The sequence below is a fragment of the Tursiops truncatus genome, chromosome 6 (genome assembly GCF_011762595.2).
Source record: "Tursiops truncatus isolate mTurTru1 chromosome 6, mTurTru1.mat.Y, whole genome shotgun sequence".
Classification (NCBI taxonomy): Eukaryota; Metazoa; Chordata; class Mammalia; order Artiodactyla; family Delphinidae; genus Tursiops; species Tursiops truncatus.
Window position 1 is genome coordinate 60,017,035 of NC_047039.1, and position 20,096 is coordinate 60,037,130.

Here is a 20,096-nt window from a genome sequence, read left to right on the forward strand (position 1 = left end):
TCCTCTTCTTCTTCCTCCTTCTGCTCCTTCTGCTTCTTCTGCTTCTCCTTTTGCTTCTGCTGCTGCTGCTTCTCTTTTTCCTCTGTTTCTCTATCCTGCTCAAGAAGATTAAGCTCCCCAAGGGCAGAAATTTCTGTCTGTTTTTGTTCCTTACTATATCTCTGGCACCCCAAACAGCTCCTAATACATGGTGGGTCCTCATTAATATTCACTGAATGATTAGATCATGCTCCTGTGGTCCAAGAGCCATAAATGGTCCTTCTAACATGGTGAGATTGCGAGGGGTGGAAATAGGAAATCATCGAGTTCTCTAATATCTGAAGCTCTTGACCACACCACAGTCAATAAACAGAAATGACTGTGGACAAGGTATGTGAAAAATACTTGGCAAATGGCAAAGCGTTCTTTACATTCATTGTCATTATTACTTAGGATGGTGACTGATGATCTTTGGTCTAAAATTCCCATGAATTCCTAATATGGCCACTCCTTTCACTAACCCACGAAGGTTTCGCCTGGTAAAATCTACCTAGTCTTTAAGACTCACTCAGCACCACCTCTTTCACGACTACTCCCCTGTGCCTCCTAAGTAAATGTTCACAGAACTGTTGTACCTTTCAGAGTACTTCTTGTCTATCTTGTATTTAATAGGTTACGTCTAACTTTCTGCTTAGTAGATGTTTAGATCTTATTCTGCTTATTTCTCCATAAAAGATACTAACAGCAATTTATTCAATTGTATTAAGAAGTCGTATCTTTCCAGAAAAATCAAGAAAATTTCTGTAAATTCTGAGGAGAAGGTTGTAAGCAGAAAATGTAAGCAGGAAAACTTTTCCAAGCAAAATTTGCAAGAGAACCAAAAATTACTATAGGTGCTAGAAGGTTCACTTTCTGGTTGCTTCAGGCCCAGTTTCTTGCCATTTCACCTATCTACTGAAAGCTATTTGTGAATTTATAGATGAAATGAAATTTATGGTGCTGAAATTATGTACAGAGGTTTTAATTCTTTCTTTCTTTTATTCAAGACATTTACTCTATATTTTCTGTGTGGCAAGCTCTGGTATGCAGAGGTAAATAAGACAGAAACAAAGCTTTCAGAATTCTCTGGTCTCTAGAACAACCAAGGCACAGGCACTTTATGGAAATATCTCAAGAATCCTAGCAAATAATTTCTTTGTGTAATAATAACCAGCATAAAGGATCATGCTTGTATAACACTTTATTCTCTGCTGAACATTGCCAGTCTCAACTCATTTTGCTTCTCCCTCTTCCCAAGTGTCTAGCACAGCCCTGGATATCTGTGAAGACCTAGATAAACACACAACAAACTGAACTGAAATACCTGACTTAATCACTGTTTTTGAAGCCAAGTGTCTAAAGCAAGAATTGTAAGTAGCAATGTTTTAAAATAATTTGGATCTGAGTGCCTTTGGCAAGTAATGCAGAGTTTGCCCCAGGCCCTGCTACTCCCTATTGTATGATCACACATTTTACTGTCTACCAGTTCCTACAGGCATTTGAGATTTTAGGGAATCTTAACAACAGTGGCTCTGTTTTTAGAGGTGGATCAGAAATCTTTCAGTATTCAATATCTAAACCATCTAGACATAGGTAGACAATCTGTAGCCTTCAATTTAACTTAAATTCAAATTGAATCTCAACTTTTTAGTCAATAAACACTGAGCTGTCATTTTTTGCAAGTCTTTGCATTAGACTGTGGAGAATCAATAGAAGGATTCATCTAAGAAAGGATTCCTGCCCTTAAAGACATTATAACATAGTCAGAAGTTTAAAACTCATACACACGAAAAATACTAAGAAGTGGTGTAAAATGTTTTGCATGACGATGCAAAAACCCTGGAAGCTGACTGGAAGAAGGGAGACTTCTCGGATGGGATTTGAAATGAGTCTTTGAAGCACTGGTAGAAATTGGAGAGTTGGAACAACTCTTGAGGCACTGCAGATGAGTCAGGAGCAAAGTTTTAGAGGTGCAAACACACAGGGCATGTTAAGGAAGACAATGAACAGCATAACCTGGCTGGAAATAAGTTTGGGACAAGAATATTGAGAGCTTAGTGCCAGGTAGAGCTGCCAATAAAAAACAGTGACAGTCACTCAAAAACTGAGTGACAATAACAAAGAAGTTTGAAAAGATTAAATCTGAGTTTGTTTTTTTCAGTATGTAATAGAGGGAGAGTGGAATTGGAGGCCAGCTACTTGATTAGGGGGTCACAGTGTTCATCCAGATGTTTGGTAAAGCATCTGATTTAGGATCAGAAGAGGGAAGAAAGGGAGAGGAAGGAGAAACTTCCTGTCAATAAGATAATTGACAGGACAACTGACAAAACAATTGACAAGTGATTAGTCACATGGGAAAGAAACAGAAGCAACAAGTTGACGGTGGTTTTGAGGTCAGACTATCAAAACAATATTGATGTCATTGGGTGGGGGTGGGGGGGAGGAAATATAAGATCAAGAGCTGACTTTTTTTTTTTTGCGGTACGCGGGCCTCTCACTGTTGTGGCCTCTCCTGTTGCGGAGCACAGGCTCCAGGCACGCAGGCTCCAGGCGCGCAGGCTCAGCAGCCATGGCTCATGGGCCAGCTGCTCCACGGCATGTGGGATATTCCCGGACCGGGGCACGAACCCGTGTCCCCTGCATCGGCAGGCGGACTCTCAATCACTGCGCCACCAGGGAAGCCCAAGAGCTGATTTTTAAAGAGAAGATGATGAGCTAGGTTTGAGTCATGAAGTAATGCAAGGCAGTCAAGAAAAATGTAGGTCTGGAATATGGAACACAATTTGGGACTAGAGATAAAGATAAAGAAGTTATTTGTAATAAAATGTTAGTTGACTTTGGGGAATGAATTAACTCTCTGAGGGGGAGAGTATAAAAAGAGAGGTTAGAAAGAAAAGATCTGAACTCTGAGGAATGCCCCAAAATTTGGAGAGCGGGAGTAAGAGACCAGAGACAAAAGCAGAGAAGAAATGATCCTAAGCGTGAAAAGCTTCCCCATCACAATATCTCAGAGCCGAGGGAGGAAATCCCAAGAAGCAAAAGTGGTTGACAATAGAGAGGTCGGGAGACTAAGAACTGGGAATCAGCCCCAGGGTTATTAGAGAGGGCTGGAGGGTATTGAGGTGATTGGGGCTGGATAACCTTTCAGATTCCTTTATCTATCCTGGAATTCTGTTAGTCGATTTGAAGATTAGGGGAACACAACATGAGAGAGCCCCACAGCAGTAGAGCAGTGTGGGACATGAGGAGGTCAGGCTGCAGTTGCCTCATTACAGGGTAACCCAAGTATGCTACAGTTAAGTCATGTGGTATATTTGAACGTTGCCATGTGGAATAAAAATTACACACGACAACCTATGGATCACTGTCCGATGCATCTTAAAGAAAGTCAGCTCTGAAGCATGATCCCTAATACTGTCCCTGAGAAATCTGCATCACCTCCATCAGCCCCAATGTCCGCTGTATATTATGCAAATATCCCACATCTGGTGATTCACCAGCCACTTCATCAAATCAATTAATTCAACAACTCAACAAGCACCCAATGAGCACCCATGCATATTGTGAGGCACTGTGAGGGGTACTTGGGATTCAGAGAACCTAAAAGGTGTGGTCTTTGCCTATGAGGAGCTACAGTTTAATGGAAAGGCTCACAGAAGAAATCTGAGAAGACACGTTGAAGAGTGGGAAAGGAACATCCTGCTGATGGTGAGAGTTCAGGTAATAAAGGCAAATAGACCAGTTCCAAGTGGCAAGAGATAAGATTTCATCTATTCATAGAATCTTAGGCTTCAAAGGGAGCTTAAAAAACATCCAGATCAATTGGCATTTGACTCCTGCTACAACTGTCTGATTACTGCTCACACTGAATATTCTTACTGTACATTTTTGTCAATGTATGTTAATCACTCCCTTCCACAGAACCACAGAATTTCAGGGTCACAAGACCTTATTTGTAGGTAATTTCATTCAAGTTTCACCTCCTCACTTCAACCCTTTCTCACATAAATCCATCGTCATCACTTTTCTACTATGTGCACCTGGATAGTGACCAATAAATAGCAATAGTTGCAGTTTTCCTTCATTTTGCTAAACACTCTTTCATCATTTTATGTAGAATATTAAGCATTTTAGTAGGCCCAAATCACGCTTTTGTTAAATAATGGTTGCCTATATTATAAGTTAATGTAATTATAGTTTTTTTTTTTTTTTTAACAGCTTACACTTGAATATAGCTTGTAAACACAGGCTAGACTGGAATGTTGACTGCCTGCCAAAGGGATAATCACAAACAGGTGTTAGATGTAAAAATCCAAATTTTTAAGTTCCATTAACCCTTCAAAATTCTAAGCAGAGAGACAATTTTAGGAGTAAGTTTTTTTTGGTGCAGATTTATTTTGTGCAGAAAAAAAAATAACCCACCTCATAAAACTGCTCAAGAAGAATAATAAGCATAGGACCAGCAAGAGAAATCCTACTATTTTGAGGACAGGAGGAAATTAGCTTGTTTGTGTACCTGAGCACAATTTCTGAGGCAGTTTCCCCTGCCTCCAATGGTGTGGAGAGAAAATGTGCCCATGCTTACCCAACTATGGCACGCTCATCATGGTCTACAACACCAACTCAAAGTATGAGAAAATCTCAACCCACTCGATACTCACATCAGGCCTTGGCACGGCTCCTCAGGCAAAGACGCAAAAGAAAATAAAACAACAAACAGTTGCTCTTTGTCAGATTCCCTCATAGAAGCCAACAAAACAAACAGCCAAAACAAAAACAAAACCTAGGTTGCTGCTGAGACCAATGCAACAAGTAGTAGCTCCAACCCAGGGTTCTTTTTAGCTGGCAGAGGGACGCACGAGGATGGATAACAGAAAACTGTGGGGATAAGGTACACTGAGCAAGACAAGAAAAGATATCATCCCCATCCAACTCAGGCTTTCTCTTAATATGAGTACAATTCAAATCAAAACTGATGCTAAGGAACTGACTGAAGCCCAACCTACTGGCAAGTTTTGGTTTTACTTTCAGTGGCACGTCTCTGCATGCAAGTACCCATTGACCTGTGTGTGCATATTTATTTATTTATGTATTTATTTATGTATTTACTTGTTTTAGGTTGTTTCCATGTCTGGCTATAGTAAATAGTGCTGCAATGAACACTGGGGTGAATGTGTCTTTTTTTTTCTTTTATTATTGGTTAAAAAAATTTTTTTTAACATCTTTATTGGAGTATAATTGCTTCACAAAGGTGTGTTAGTTTTTGCTTTATAACAAACTGAATCAGCTGTACATATACATATAGCCTCATATCCCCTCCCTCTTGCGGCTCCCTCCCACCCTCCCTATCCCACCCCTCTAGGTGGTCACAAAGCACTGAGCTGATCTCCCTGTGCTATGTGGCTGCTTCCCACTAGCTATCTATTTTACATTTGGTAGTGTATATATGTCCCTGTCTCTCTCTAGCTTTGTCACAGCTTACCCTTCCCCCTCCCCATATCCTCAAGTCCATTCTCTAGTAGGTCTGTGTCTTTATTCCTGTCTTACCCCTAGGTTCTTCATGACTTTTTTTTTTCTTAGATTCCATATATACATGTTAGCATACGGTATTTGTTTTTCTCTTTGTGACTTACTTCACTCTGTATGACAGACTCTAGGTCCATCCACCTCACTACAAATAACTCAATTTCATTTCTTTTTATGGCTGAGTAATATTCCATTGTATATATGTGCCACGTCTTCTTTATCCATTCATCAGTGGATGGACACTTAGGTTGCTTCCATATCCTGGCTATTGTAAATAGAGCTGCAGTGAACATTGTAGTACATGACTCTCATTGAATTATGGTTTTCTCAGGGTGTATACCCAGCAGTGGGGTTGCCGGGTCATATGGTAGTTCTATTTTTAGTTTTTTAGGGAACCTCCATACTGTTCTCCATAGTGGCTATATCAATTTACATTCCCACCAACAGTGCAAGACGGTTCCCTTTTCTCCACACCCTCTCCAGCATTTATTGTTTGTAGATTTTTTGATGATGGCCATTCTGACTAACGTGAGGTGATACCTCATTGTAATTTTGATTTGCATTTCTCTAATGATTAGTGATGTTGAGCATCCTTTCATGTGTTTGTTGGCAATCTGTATATCTTCTTTGGAGAAATGTCTATTTAGGTCTTCTGCCCATTTTTGGATTGGGTTGTTTGTTTTTTGAGATTGAGCTGCATGAGCTGCTTGTAAATTTTGGAGATCAATCTTTTTCAGTTGCTTCATTGGCAAATATTTTCTCCAATTTGTTTTGTTTATGGTTTCCTTTGCCGTGCAAAAGCTTTTAAGTTTCATTAGGTCCCATTTGTTTATTTTTATTTTTATTTCTATTCCTCTAGGAGGTGGGTCAAAAAGGATTTTGCTGTGATTTATGTCACAGAGTGTTCTGCCTATGTTCTCCACTAAGAGTTTGATAGTTTCTGGCCTTACATGTGGGTCTTCAATCCATTTTGAGTTTATCTTTGTGTATGGTGTTAGGGAGTGTTCTAATTTCATTAGTTTACATGTAGCTGTCCAGTGTTCCCAGAACCACTTATTAAAGAGTCTGTCTTTTCTCCATTGTATATTCTTGCCTCCTTTATCAAAAATAAGGTGACCATATGTGAGTGGATTTATCTCTGGGCTTCTATCCTGTTCCATTGATCTATATTTATGTTTTTGTGCCAGTACCATACTGTCTTGATTACTGTACCTTCTTTGCAGTATAGTCTGAAGTCAGGGAGCATGATTCCTCCAGCTCCATTTCTCTTTCTCAAGATTGCTTTGGCTATTCGGGGTCTTTTGTGTTTCCATACAAATTGTGAAATTTTTTGTTCTAGTTCTGTGAAAAATGCCATTGGTAGTTTGATAGGGATTGCACTGAATCTGTAGATTGCTTTGGGTAGTATAGTCATTTTCACAATGTTGATTCTTCCAATCCAAGAACATGGTATATCTTTCCATCTGTTTGTATCACCTTTAATTTCTTTCATCAGTGTCTTATAGGTTTCTGCATACAGGTCTTTTATCTCCTTGGGTAAGTTTATTCCTAGGTATTTTATTCTTTATGTGGCAATGGTAAATGGGAGTGTTTCCTTAATTTCTCTTTCAGATTTTTCATCATTAGTGTATAGGAATGCAAGAGATTTCTGTGCATTAATTCTGTATCCTGCTACTTTACCAAATTCATTGATTAGTTCTAGTAGTTTTCTGGCAACATTCTTGGGATTCTCTTTGTATAGTATCATGTCATCTGCAAAGAGTGAAAGCTTTACTTCTTCTTTACCGATTTGGATTCCATTTATTTTTTTTCTTCTCTGATTGATGTGGCTAAAACTTCCACAACTATGTTGAATAATAGTGGTGAGAGTGGAGAACCTTGTCTTGTTCCTGATCTCAGAAGAAATGGTTTCAGTTTTTCACCATTGAGAAGGATGTTGGCTGTGGGTATGTCATATATGGCCTTTATTATGTTGAGGAAAGTTCCCTCTATGCCTACTTTCTGCAGGGCTTTTATCATAAAAGGGTGTTGAGTTTTGTCAAAAGCTTTCTCTGCATCTATTGAGATGATCATATGGTTTTTCTCCTTCAATTTGTTAATATGGTTTATCACATTGATTGATTTGCGTATATTGAAGAATCCTTGCATTCTTGGAATAAACCCCACTTGATCATGGTGTATGATCCTTTTAATGTGCTGTTGGATTCTGCTTGCTAGTATTTTGTTGAGAATTTTTGCATCTATGTTCATCAGTGATATTGGCCTGTAGTTTTCTTTCTTTGTGACATCCTTGTCTGGTTTTGGTATCAAGGTGATGGTGGCCTTGTAGAATGAATTTGGGAGTGTTCCTCTCTCTGCTATATTTTGGAAGAGTTTGAGAAGGATAGGTGTTAGTTCGTCTCTAAATGTTTGATAGAATTCACCTGTGAAGCCATCTGGTCCTGGGCTTTTGTTTGTTGGAAGATTTTTAATCACAGTCTCAATTTCAATGCTTTGATTGGTCTGTTTATATTTTCTATTTCTTCCTGATTCAGTCTCAGAAGGTTGTGCATTTCTAAGAATTTGTTCATTTCTTCCATGTTGTCCATTTTATTGGCATAGAGTTGCTTGTAGTAATCTCTCATGATCCTTTGTATTTCTGCAGTGTCAGTTGTTACTTCTCCTTTTTCATTTCTAATTCTTTTGATTTGAGTCTTCTCCCTTTTTTTCTTGATGAGTCTGGCTAATGGTTTATCAATTTTGTTTATCTTCTCAAAGAACCAGCTTTTAGTTTTATTGATCTTTGCTATTGTTTCCTTCATTGCTTTTTCATTTATTTCTGATCTGAAATTTATGATTTCTTTCCTTCTGCCAACTTTGGGGTTTTCTTGTTCTTCTTTCTCTAATTGCTTTAGGTATAAGGTTAGGTTGTTTATTTGAGATGTTTCTTGTTTCTTGAGGTAGGATTGTATTGCTATAAACTTCCCTCTTAGAACTGCTTTTGCTGCATCCCATAGGTTTTGGGTCATCGTGTTTTCATTGTCATTTGTTTCTAGGTATTTTTTGATTTCCTCTTTGATTTCTTCAGTGATCTCTTGGTTATTTAGTAGTGTATTGTTTAGCCTCCATGTGGTTGTAGTTTTTACAGATTTTTTCCTGTAATTGATATCTAGTCTCATACCGTTGTGGTCAGAAAAGATACTTGATATGATTTCAATTTTCTTAAATTTACCAAGGCTTGATTTGTGACTCAAGATATGATCTATCCTGGAGAGCACTTGAGAAGAAAGTGTACTCTGTTGTTTTTGGATGGAATGTCCTATAAGTATCTTAAGTCCATGTTGTTTATTGTATCATGTAAAGCTTATGTTTCATTATTTATTTTCATTTTGGTTGATCTGTCTGTTGGCGAAAGTGGGGTGTTAAAGTCCCTTACTATGATTGTGGTACTGTCAATTTCCCTTTTTATGGCTGTTAGCATTTGCCTTATATATTGAGGTGCTCCTATGTTGGGTCCATAAATATTTCCAATTGTTATATCTTCTTCTTGGACTGATCCCTTGATCATTGTGTAGTGTTCTTCTTTGTCTCTTGTAATAGTCTTTATTTTAAAGTCTATTTTGTCTGATATGAGAATTGCTACTCCATCTTTCTTTTGATTTCCATTTGTATGGAATATCTTTTTCCATCCCCTCACTTTCAGGCTGCATGTGTACCTAGGTCTGAAGTGGGTCTCTTGTAGACAGCATATATATGGGTCTTGTTTTTGTATCCATTCAGGCAGTCTATGTCTTTTGGTGGAAGCATTTAATCCATTTACATTTAAGGTAGTTATCAATATGTATGTTCCTATCACCATTTTCTTAATTGTTTTGGGTTTGTAATTGTACGTCTTTTCCTTCTCTTTTTCTTTGTATTTAATTTTTGATAGCTTGATTTATACGTGTTTTGGCATGTTTCTCCTTATATTTATCCTGTATGGGACTCTGCATTTCCTGGACTTGATTGAAAAAATATGGAATGCTTCACAAATTTGCATGTCATCCTTGTGCAGGGGCCAGGCTGATCTTCTCTGTATCGTTCCAATTTTAGTATACGTGCTGCCAAAGTGAGCACACATGTGCACATTTAGGAGTAGGAGAAGGGAAGGGAAAGAAGAATACCAGCATGTTCTAGCTACGTACCAAGAACTTTACACAGGTATCATTATTTGTTTTGTGGGGCTGCCATAACAATTCAGCACAAACTGGGTGGCTTAAAACAGTAGACACTGTACTTATAGTTCTCTCCCAATTCTGGAGACGAGAAGTCTGAGATCAAGGTGTCACATGGCCATACTCCTGCTGAAGGCTCCAGGAAAGAATGCTTCCTTGTCTATTCCTAGCTTCCGGGGGCTCCTGTCAATCCTTGGCATATCTTGGCTGCAGCAGGTCATTCCAATCTCTGCCTTCATCTTTTCATGATCTTATTCGTTGTGCATATCATTGCATGTCTTTCCTCTTCTTATTAGGACACCAGCCATTGGGTTAGTGCCCACCCTATTCCAGTATGACCTCATCTTAACTAATTACATCTGCAAACACAATACTTCCTAATAAGGTCACATTTGGAGGCTCCAGGTGGACATGGAATTTGGAGGAAACATTATGCAAGCTGCTACAGTACTTCATTTCATTCTTGGAGCAACTTGTGGTCTAGATACTGTTAGACCCATTTTACATACGAGGAAACAGTTGACATCGAGAAGCCTTTCTTCATTTGCATGGTTGTACTTGAACTAAGCCCTCTGCAGCCCCATTACACCACGAGGCTTTTCAATATTTTCAATAGTGAGACTCAAACCTGATGGCAAGAAAAGGCCAACTTGCATGCAGTCCTGATTATCAATCCAATTCCAACCTCCTCGTTTCTCTTGGGCTCATAAGAGTGGGGTCAGAAGAGACAGGGTAGGTTTTCTAAGCCATATTTCTCTAATGTGTTCTAGTCCTCTTAACATGCCTTGCCTCTAAGTCCTCCCCCAACCTAATTGTTTTTATTCTGAAAAAGCAGCATTCTCGTTTCCTCCTTCTCATTCTTTTTACTTTATACCTTAAAGAAGAAGGGATGAAATTTGTAGTAGCTACAAATGGGAGTGGCTGCCTAGGCCCCAAGAATGGGGCTGTGTGGGGAACTGCTTCTCCACCCATAACTTCAGGCATGTGGTTTCAATAAGCGTTGCCTGCTCTTACTTGACCTCCCTTCCTCAGCTACCGTGATTGGCTGAGGAATGGGCATATGTCCTCTGCAAGACTCTAAGAGCTTAGTGTCTACAGGGTCCATACACCACCGACCAGAGCTCCTGCTCCTCTTTAGAAGGGAGATACACTCCCCCATTGTTTCCCTTCCTCCACCTCATCTGGGCTCCCTGCTGTCTCAGTCTACGTCTCTCCACCCTTCCCTCTGGGCAGCTCAGTTTTTCCTCCACACCTAGGCTTGGGAAAACAGACTCATCTCAGCACAAAGGAAAGCCCTGGGGTTTTCACAACAGGGCCCAAATAAAACTCAAACTAATATCTCAGTACATTTTCCTGCCTCATAAATCTATATGCCTCAAAAAAATACTGGAGCAGTAGATACCAAGGTGTTAACAGGGGCGTTTCTGGGTGGAGGACTTGCACAGGCTTTTTTAATTTCTCCTTTTCCCCTTCTATTTTATTTTCTAAATAACTTGCCATGGACACACATTGCTTTTTAAACAGAAATAATTTTTTAAAAATCAGTAATGCAGAGTATAGTTAAATTGCTAAACAACAGCAACAAGAAAACATTTTTAGAACTTGGCATAGTTGCACTGATACTTAGTAATGGGAAATTGGAATTTAGGTCATAAATATTGCATAATAATGATCTCACTAGTGTGCACAATGAGTCTACAAAGCTCTTTTCATTTTCTAGAAGGGAAGGTTGAGGTGAAGAGAGATTACGTGGCTTAACCAAGGACTGATCACCTTGTGAGTGCAGGGCAGGGTTCATTTCTGGTTTTTCCTCCCAAATATTTTCCTCCAAAAGTAATGCGATACAATGCAATGTGATATGATGCGATGCATTATAAATATGTGAGGGAGATTAAGAGGTACAAACTTCCAGTTGCAAAATAAATGAGTCCCAGACATAAAATGTACAGTATGGGGAATATAGTCAATAATTATGAAATATCTTTGTGCAGCGACAGATGGTAACTAGACCTTATCATGGTGATTATTTTGAAATGTATAGAACTATTGAGTGGGTCCTTCGTGGTTTTCTGGTGACATGGTTGGTGTGCCATGGCACTGGTGAGGCTGGCAGCAAGGTGGCAGACAGGGAATTTTGGGACACGTGGTGAAGGAGCTTCACAGGTAGGATTCAAGAATAAGAATGTGAAACAGATGATATTGCAATCTAACCATCTGCAAGCCTTCATGGGGAGTGTTCTTGAGGGACGAGTCTGCATTTTGAAACGAAAGATTCAGCAAAATTACAAGAAATTACTATGGAGGGTAAAAAAGGCTCAAACCACACAGGAGTCTCAATTCACAGATTGGTACCCTGATAATCTGAAACATCTCTATTTAGATGAAGAGGAAAGACTCAAGAATCAACTTAGAAAAGTTGACCAGTCTTTGTTAGAACAAGTTGACTGGCCTTTGTCAGAAGAACAAGTTAATCAGCCTTTGTCAGAAGAGCAATGTAACATTGACCAGGCATTGTCTGAAGAACACTGTAGCAATGAACAACCTCAGCCAGAAATAATGTAGCATAAGAGTAAACTTCATTACTATGCCAAAGAAAAATAAAAGAAAACATCAAATCAAAAAGCACAGGAAGGGGACTTCCCTGGTGGCACGGTGGTTAGGAAACTGCCTGCCAATGCAGGGGACACGGGTTTGATCCCTGGTCAGGGAACTAAGATCCCACATGCTGCAGAGTGGCTAAGCCCATGCACCACAACTACCGAGCCTGCACTCTGGAGCCCGTGAGCCACAGATGCTGAGCCCGCATGTCACAACTACTGAAGCCTGCATGCCTAGAGCCCGTGCTCCACAACGAGAGGGGCCACTGCAATGAGAAGCCCGCACACCACAACGAAGAGTGGCCCTCGCTTGCCGCAACTGGGGAAAGCCCGCATGCTGCAATGAAGACCCAATGCAGCCAAAAATAAATAAATAAAATAAATAAATTTATTTTAAAAATATTTTTAAAAAAGCACAGGAAGAATATGAACAGGTACAAGCTAAGTGTGTTGCTAAGAAGCAAGAATTTGAGAGTAGAAAACAAGAGAGAGAAGAAGCTCTAAGTCTCTACAATAAGAAGAAAAAGTGTTCAAAATATTGAGCAAAAAGACTATAAAAGGCCAACCAAACTTGAATTTACAAATGGAGTAGCTTCTTAAAAAAAATACAAGAACAAAATTAAGTCAGACATGTTATCCTTAATCAAGGGTTAAAATATCTGCTGTTTACTGAGTTCTCCGTATACGTACTAAACCTCCTAACAATTAACTAAATTTATTGGCAGAAACTGGGCTGCTAAGCTATACTAAATTTAAAATGTCCAAATATTTTTGTTTTTGTAAGATAAAATTTTCTATGTATGTTCTACATAATATTCTTGTTTTAAAAATTTATTTGCGGGGCTTCCCTGGTGGCGCAGTGGTTGAGAGTCCGCCTGCCGATGCAGGGGACATGGGTTCGTGCCCCGGTCTGGGAAGATCCCACATGCCGTGGAGCAGCTGGCCCCTGAGCCATGGCCACTGAGCCTGCGTGTCCGGAGCCTGTGCTCCGCAAAGGGAGAAGCCACAACAGTGAGAGGCCCGTGTACCGCAAAAAAAAAAAAAAAAAAAAAAAAATTTATTGGCATCTGAAGGAAGGTTGGCCTGGAGAACTGAAAGAACCTCCTATTTGAGTGACAGGTTCAAGCATATAATACTTTTGCACCATATGAAATTCAGATGAAATAAAATGTTAAAAAAAATGGAGTTACTATGTTGTATACGAGGAACTAACATAGTGTTGTAGATCAATTAACCTTCAAAAGCAAACAAACTCATAGAAAAAAAAGATCAGCTTTATGGTTACCAGAGTTAGGGGTGGGTGGAGGGGGAATTGGATGAAGGCAGTCAAAATGTACAAGCTTTCAGTTATAAGGTAAATAAGTACCAGGGATGTAACGTACAACATGATAAACATAATGAGCAGTGCTGTATGTTACATATGAAAGTTGTTAACAGGGTAAATCCTAAGAAAGGGAAAATTTTTTTTTATTTCTTTAATTTTGTATTTATATGAGAGATAAATAATCACTAACTTACTGTGGTCATCATTTCATGATGTATGTAAGTCAAATCATGATGCTGTACACCTTAAACTTATCCAGTGTGGTATGTTAATTATGTCTCAATAAAACTGGAACTAAAAAAAAATGCTCACATAAAGTACCTAGAACAGTGTTTGCCACATAGCAGGTGCTAAATCAGTGTTAGCTATTTCAGGTCCAAAAAAAAAGTCCAGTGTTTCCCACTCTGCTAGGCCTTACAGGGAAGAAAAAAAAGAACACAGCCTAAGTGTGAGAAAGAAATGAACCCAGGGTTTTTGGGACATGGGCAAAGAGGAAGAGCTCAGGAAGGGGTGAGAACTACAAGAAGCCAGCAATTTACCTAGAACCAGCCTTAGCAACCCTCCTAAAGTCAGGAACAAACTCTTGATACGAGTTTACCTGGAATGTGACAAAAAGGAATGATGGCTAGCCCCCTCTCTTGAAAATGGGGATAGGGGATTCAGAGGTGGGGAGAAAGTCAGGGCAGAGGGGATCAGATAGAGGAGGGAGGAGTCCACATGTGGGCCACCCTGAACACTGGCTTTCCTTGAGTTGTGGTCAACCCAGGGGCTGGAGGTTGGTCTCTTGCCATCATACCAGAAGTCACATACTTGGCTTGGAATCCCACGTGGTCTCCACCTGCCAAAGAAGGCCTTTGCTCAAAGTGAGGGAAGGGAAAGTGTGGATGGATATTCTGGCCAGAGCAACTGAGGTGGCTGTTTTTAGAAGGAAGGAGGTCCAGGTTTGGCTCACTTTCTGAAAGGCACTCATATAAAAGAGAGTTTTATGGTTTGATGTAAACTGATGATTAAGTACTTTTCCTGCCCTAGCAACCCCCATGTTACTGAATGGAGAAGAAATAACTGGGGAGATGGCTCCTTGTTGAGAAAAAAGTTACTAAAGTCACAAAGGTCAAGTTTCATTAAGGTCAAATTCCTCAGGTAAATCTCCCAAGTGCAGGGGTGGGGGCAGGAAATGAGGGTGGAGAAGAGAGGGGTATGGGAGAAGTTGAACTGCTCCACTGGCCTTTAACAATGAAAAATAAAAGAGAGGGATTCAAGACAAGGAGGAGGTTCTGGAAGGCCTGGAAGGAATGTGTCCTGTCCTCTTCTTCTCTCATTCTTGGGGAGAAGAAGGAGATGCGGGACACACATCCTTGACATTTGAGAGTGCCCTTATGTAGAGATTAATACCTGCTTCTTGCCTGAAATTTCTGAAGGGGGAGGTTCACTGGAGTTTAGGGGGGTGAGGGTGTGAAGGGCTGTAGGGCTGTTTTCAGGGATGAAGAAAATTCAGGCACCCCTCATTCCAGGACCCTGAGCCTTTAGTGACCTCTGAACACCCCAAAAGTTATTGTGGTTTCAGGCGACACAGAGGGAGGGAAATCAGGGGCACAGGAGTCCTGGGCCCTTATCAGGACCACTGACATTAGACTGACCAGGGTGAGCCTGGGAATATTTCCCTCCCCCACTCCAAGATAACAGAGCCACAGTTTAGCCTGTTCTGGGAGAAGGGGGGGATATTTGAAAAGCACATATGATTGGAATTTCAAGTGGGACTGGATTCTAGCAGTTCCCCAAAAAATTAAACATAGATTTACTGTATGACCCAGCATTTTACTCCTAGGTATATACCCAAGAGGATGAAAATATATGTCTACACAAGATGTATACATGACGTGTGGACACCAAGGGGTGAAAGTGGCGGGGGGCAGGTGGTGGTGGGATGAATTGGGAGATTGATATATATATACTAATATGTATAAAACATAACTAATAAGAACATGCTATATAAAAAAATAAATAAAACAAAATCCAAAAAAAAAAGATGTATACATGAATGTTCAAAGCAGCATTATTCATAATAGCCAAAAAGTGGAAAGAACTCAACTGTCCAGCAACTGGTATATGTACAAATAAACTGTGTTATATCCATACAATGCAGTATAATTCAGCTTAAAAAAGGAATGAAGTACTGATACATGCCACAATATGGATGGACCTGGGAAACATCATGCTAAATAGAAGAAGCACATATTGTAAAATTCCATTAAATGAAATGTCCATAATAGACAAAGCCATAGGAACAGAAAATAATGAGTGGTTGCCTAGAACTAGGGGTATGGTGGGGAGGTAGATGGATGGCTGATAAAGGGTGTGGGGTTTCATTTCCAGATGATGAAAATGTTTTTAAGTTGGTTGTAGTGATTGTTGCACAACTCCGTACATATACCAAAAAAAACACTGAATGGTACACTTTAAGTAGGTGAATTGTATGGTATGTAAATTATATTTTAAAAAGCTGTTAGAAAACGTGGGGCTGGATTGAGTCGTAATAAATGATCTGCAAATTATGAAACTGGACTGAGATGTGATGGAGGTCACTCTGCCCAATGGGCTAGGAGGTTTGACAGGATACTGCTGGCAATAGTTACTAGAAAACAGTTGCTAGCATCTTCAACCATGTAGCCCAGATAAGCTGTTCAGAGAGAACCTACGAAAGAAGCAGATGAGAAAGAGGGACAGCCCTAACTAGAATCTTGGTCCTTGTTTCAGGCCCTTTCACAGTCTGGGTTGTGGTCCCAGCGTCAGGTTTGGCCAGATACCTGTGTGGAATTATAATTTTTGCTCAAGTGGGTCTCTGCTACATCAGACAGTTCTAATAACACAAAGGATCAAAAATGCCTGAGATTTACCTACTGCTGCATGCCGACTAGGCCTGACCTCGTTTTTAGGGTGGTTGGGAGGAGAAGGACAAGGTAGACCTACAGAACCAAATAATCTACATGTGTTCTAAATTTTCTCCTTTTTCCTAATCCTGACTCATCTCTGGGAGGAGAGAGGGAGGCAAAACTGTTGAACCCAGATCTAGGATTGCTGTAAGATGAACCTGGTGTGATCCCTGCAACTCAGGCTGAAGGGTCCCCAGAGTCCCAAAATTTTAGGAACTCTGCGCCAGAAATGGAGACAAAAGACCAAATATATATTTCTCATTATATATCACAATATCACACAGCCATTTCACCCAGGGACTTCCTAACCAGGGCTGATCAAGACTACAATATGTTCCCAGGACTAAATGGAGGAGGGAATCTATCACCTGAAGCCTGAACCTGGGGAAGCAGATGCAGTGCTTGGACCAAGTGGAGGGGCACCTGAATTCATTGTCACGTAAAGGAAGTCTGAGGTTCACACACTGGTCTTTGGTTTCAATTCTGTTCGGGAAAAAAAAAAAGTGAAATGATGATTCATCTCTTCAAATTCAGTCAGGGGCAGGAGGAGACTGCTGACTCATGTTTTGGGGTCAGATCAGTGATTCCCAAACCTGGCTGCACAGCAGAATCCCCTGGGGAACTTCAAAAGAATACAGATGCCTGGGCACTACTCCAGACCTCCTGATTCAAAATCTCCAGGGCTGGGGTCCAAAAATCTGTATTTTATGAAATTTTGATCAGGTGGTTCTGAATTAACCAGCCTGTCCTAATTGGTTACTCAGCATTAGGGAAGCCCTAGGTTTGATGACGTTGGTCACAACAATATTTGTGAAGAAAAGTAAGTAAAAGGGAGAAAAAGAAGGTGAGAACCCAGAGACAAACAGGGGCTATTTAAATATCTGGCTTACATAAAAAGAAATGAAATTGAGTTATTTGTAGTGAGGTGGATGGATCTAGATACTGTCATACAGAGTGAAGTAAGTCAGAAAGAGAAAAACAAATACCGTATGCTAACACGTATATATGGAATCTAAAAAAAAATGGTTCTGATGAACCTAGGGGCAGGACAGGAATAAAGACACAGACGTAGAGAATGGACTTGAGGACACGGGGAGGGGGAAGGGTAAGCTGGGACGAAGTGAGAGAGTGGCATGGACATATATACACTACCAAACGTAAAACAGATAGCTAGTGGGAAGCAGCCACATAGCACAGGGAGATCAGCTCGGTGCTTTGTGTCCACATAGAGGGGTGGGATAGGGAGGGTGGGAGGGAGGGAGATGCAAGAGGGAGGAGATATGGGAATATATGTTTATTCATAACTGAGCAATTATACTCCAATAAATATGTTAAATAAATAAATAAATAAATTTGGCTTGTCTGTCTGTGCCTCTGATTTTCTTTTGCTAAGAAGAGCTGATATTGTGAGCCTCAGGTTACCAGTGGGGAGAAAAGTGGAAGCACTCAGACATGAGTTTATCTCTCCTAAGGGGCCAGAATTAGTGGCAGGTTGGCTTTTAGAAACCATGGTAACTGGTTAGAGGGGTGGCACTGTGTGGAAAGTGGAGAGCAGTTGACACAGGGGGCTGAAAAGTTGGATCAGGATCCACTCCTCACCAGCTGTGTGAGTTGACTGCTCTGAGCATTGGTGGTAAAATGCCTGAACCAAGAGAAGGAGTTCTGTTAATGATATTTTGTAATGTACATAGAATACCCAGAATTTCTTGCATTAGGTGATTAAAGTGAAATAGGGCCTGCTGGTCCCTTTTGCTTAAGTGGCATGTTAAAAATTAGTGACTTCTTTATTTAATGACCATTCTTACTCTGAACTTGGTGTCAGATGAGGTGGAAAGCAGAAAACAAAAAATAAAGAAATTAATATGCAAGCACTTCTTTCCCTAACTATTACTCTGGAATCTTAAGACCACATGGCTGTAATTTTCACATATTCAGTCCACAAAGAATGCTTATTAATTGAACAATGTTATGTTCCAGGCACCAGGGATGCAGAGGTACCCAAGACATTGTTTCTGCCTCAAGGGGTTCATGTCCAGTGGGGAAGAAGACAAATGAGCAGAATTCTCGTAGAGGGTGATAAATGCAGGCACAGAGAGTGTGCAGCTGTCTTCCAGCCTCTCTGACAACTTGTCCACCGGGGGAAACCCTCTCAGCCTGAGATGGGATGTTGGTGGTGACAGTGGGGGGGCAGTATAAGTGCCACAACAGAAGTAGCTCCTAGGTTGGTACACAGTATAGAGGGGAGACTAATTAATTCTAGGCTGGATGGCTTAAGAAGGCTTCCTTGTTTTACAAAAGAGAAAGATGAAGCTTAGAGGGTTTCAGTAAACAAATAGACAGTGGGAGGCTGAAGAGCCTTCAGAAACAGCAGGGGAAAGAGGACAGAGTCCTGCTCCCATCACCTTCCCACTCCTTCTCAGACCTCAGCACCCTCACTCTTTCCTGCAGAGAAGGAGCGGGTGAGCCATACTCAGAGTAGCACAGGGGTCATGACCAGAGACCTCTGCCCAAATCTCTGTTACATCGTGTACTAGCGTGAGACCTTGAACAAATGACTTTCTCTCTTGGATTCTGTTTCATCTTTTAAGAAATAAGGATAATAAAAGACCTGCCTCATAGGATTGTTATATAGATTAAATGATCTGAGACAGGGAAAGTGCTTAGAACGGGGCCTGCTGGCACGTAGTAAGTGCTCAGTAAACGTTAATTATATTATTCTTATGCTGTTACCTGGTTGGTGTGGCCAATCCAAGCTCAACCTAAAACCTAGCTCATTTTTCCCCCTCACAAAATGTAAAAAGCTTAGTTTTTATATTGCAAAAATGATACATTGTATCATTGTAAAGTATTTTTTAATGAAAAAAAAAAGTAAAGATACCTACCTACCTAACCCCAGAAATAACTGCTTTTATATTTTGGTAAACATAATTCTCTATAGCTCTCTGGACACGTCTATATGAATGCAACTTTAGTAAGTGGCATTGTGTCAGGATGCTATTCAGTGAATGGCTATTATTACTCATCAAAGATATTGTACCTTTCCATGTCAATAATTATAGATCCCATAATTATTTGTAAAAACTGGTAAGTATTTCATTGTATGGTTATACCATAATTTATTTATGCCATCCCCTAGTGTTGGTCAGTTAGGTTATTTCTAATATTGTTGATATTGCACAACAGTGGCACCACTGAATGACCCTACACAGTCAGCTGTGGGCCCTTGTCTGATTATTTCCTGGGACAACTTGCTGTAAGTGGAGTCTCTGGATCAAAGGGTATTAAACTGAAGACATGTGTCTCAGTAAAGTAACTCATATTGCGAGAAAAGAGACTGGCTAGTCAGCTGGCTTGACAGGGTGGCTTTTGCAGCAACTTGTTGTGGGAGGACAATTAGGCTAATAGTCAGTTTGTGGGAGAGCAAATATGTGGAGGCAGTCCCCGCCCTTGGGTTTCAAACATGTTCCTACGCTAGCAGGTAATTTTTCAGGCCTGAGAAGGAACTCTG

The 20,096-nt window shown here is 40.3% G+C and overlaps 1 protein-coding gene, 1 non-coding gene and 1 pseudogene across 11 annotated transcripts in view; 1 reads left to right on the plus strand and 2 right to left on the minus strand.

Annotated features, from left to right (window-relative positions):
- Window positions 1-4,977, minus strand: part of PDCD1LG2 (programmed cell death 1 ligand 2) — a 95,196-nt gene extending 90,219 nt beyond the window's left edge. For 2 of the 10 annotated variants that reach the window (XM_073806139.1, XM_073806138.1), the window contains exon 1: window positions 4,680-4,977. The gene's annotated coding sequence lies outside the window, so the exon portion shown is untranslated. The remainder of the gene's footprint in view (window positions 1-4,679) is intronic. The other 8 variants (XM_019934807.3, XM_073806136.1, XM_073806137.1 and 5 more) reach the window with 6 other exon arrangements.
- A 4,180-nt stretch (window positions 4,978-9,157) lies between these two features.
- Window positions 9,158-17,808, plus strand: LOC117312629 (thyroid transcription factor 1-associated protein 26 pseudogene; annotated as a pseudogene).
- LOC117312872 (U6 spliceosomal RNA) lies at window positions 9,533-9,639 on the minus strand. The gene has a single exon (XR_004527276.1). It is a non-coding gene; the product is annotated as a U6 spliceosomal RNA (small nuclear RNA).
- Window positions 17,809-20,096: the final 2,288 nt, after the last annotated feature.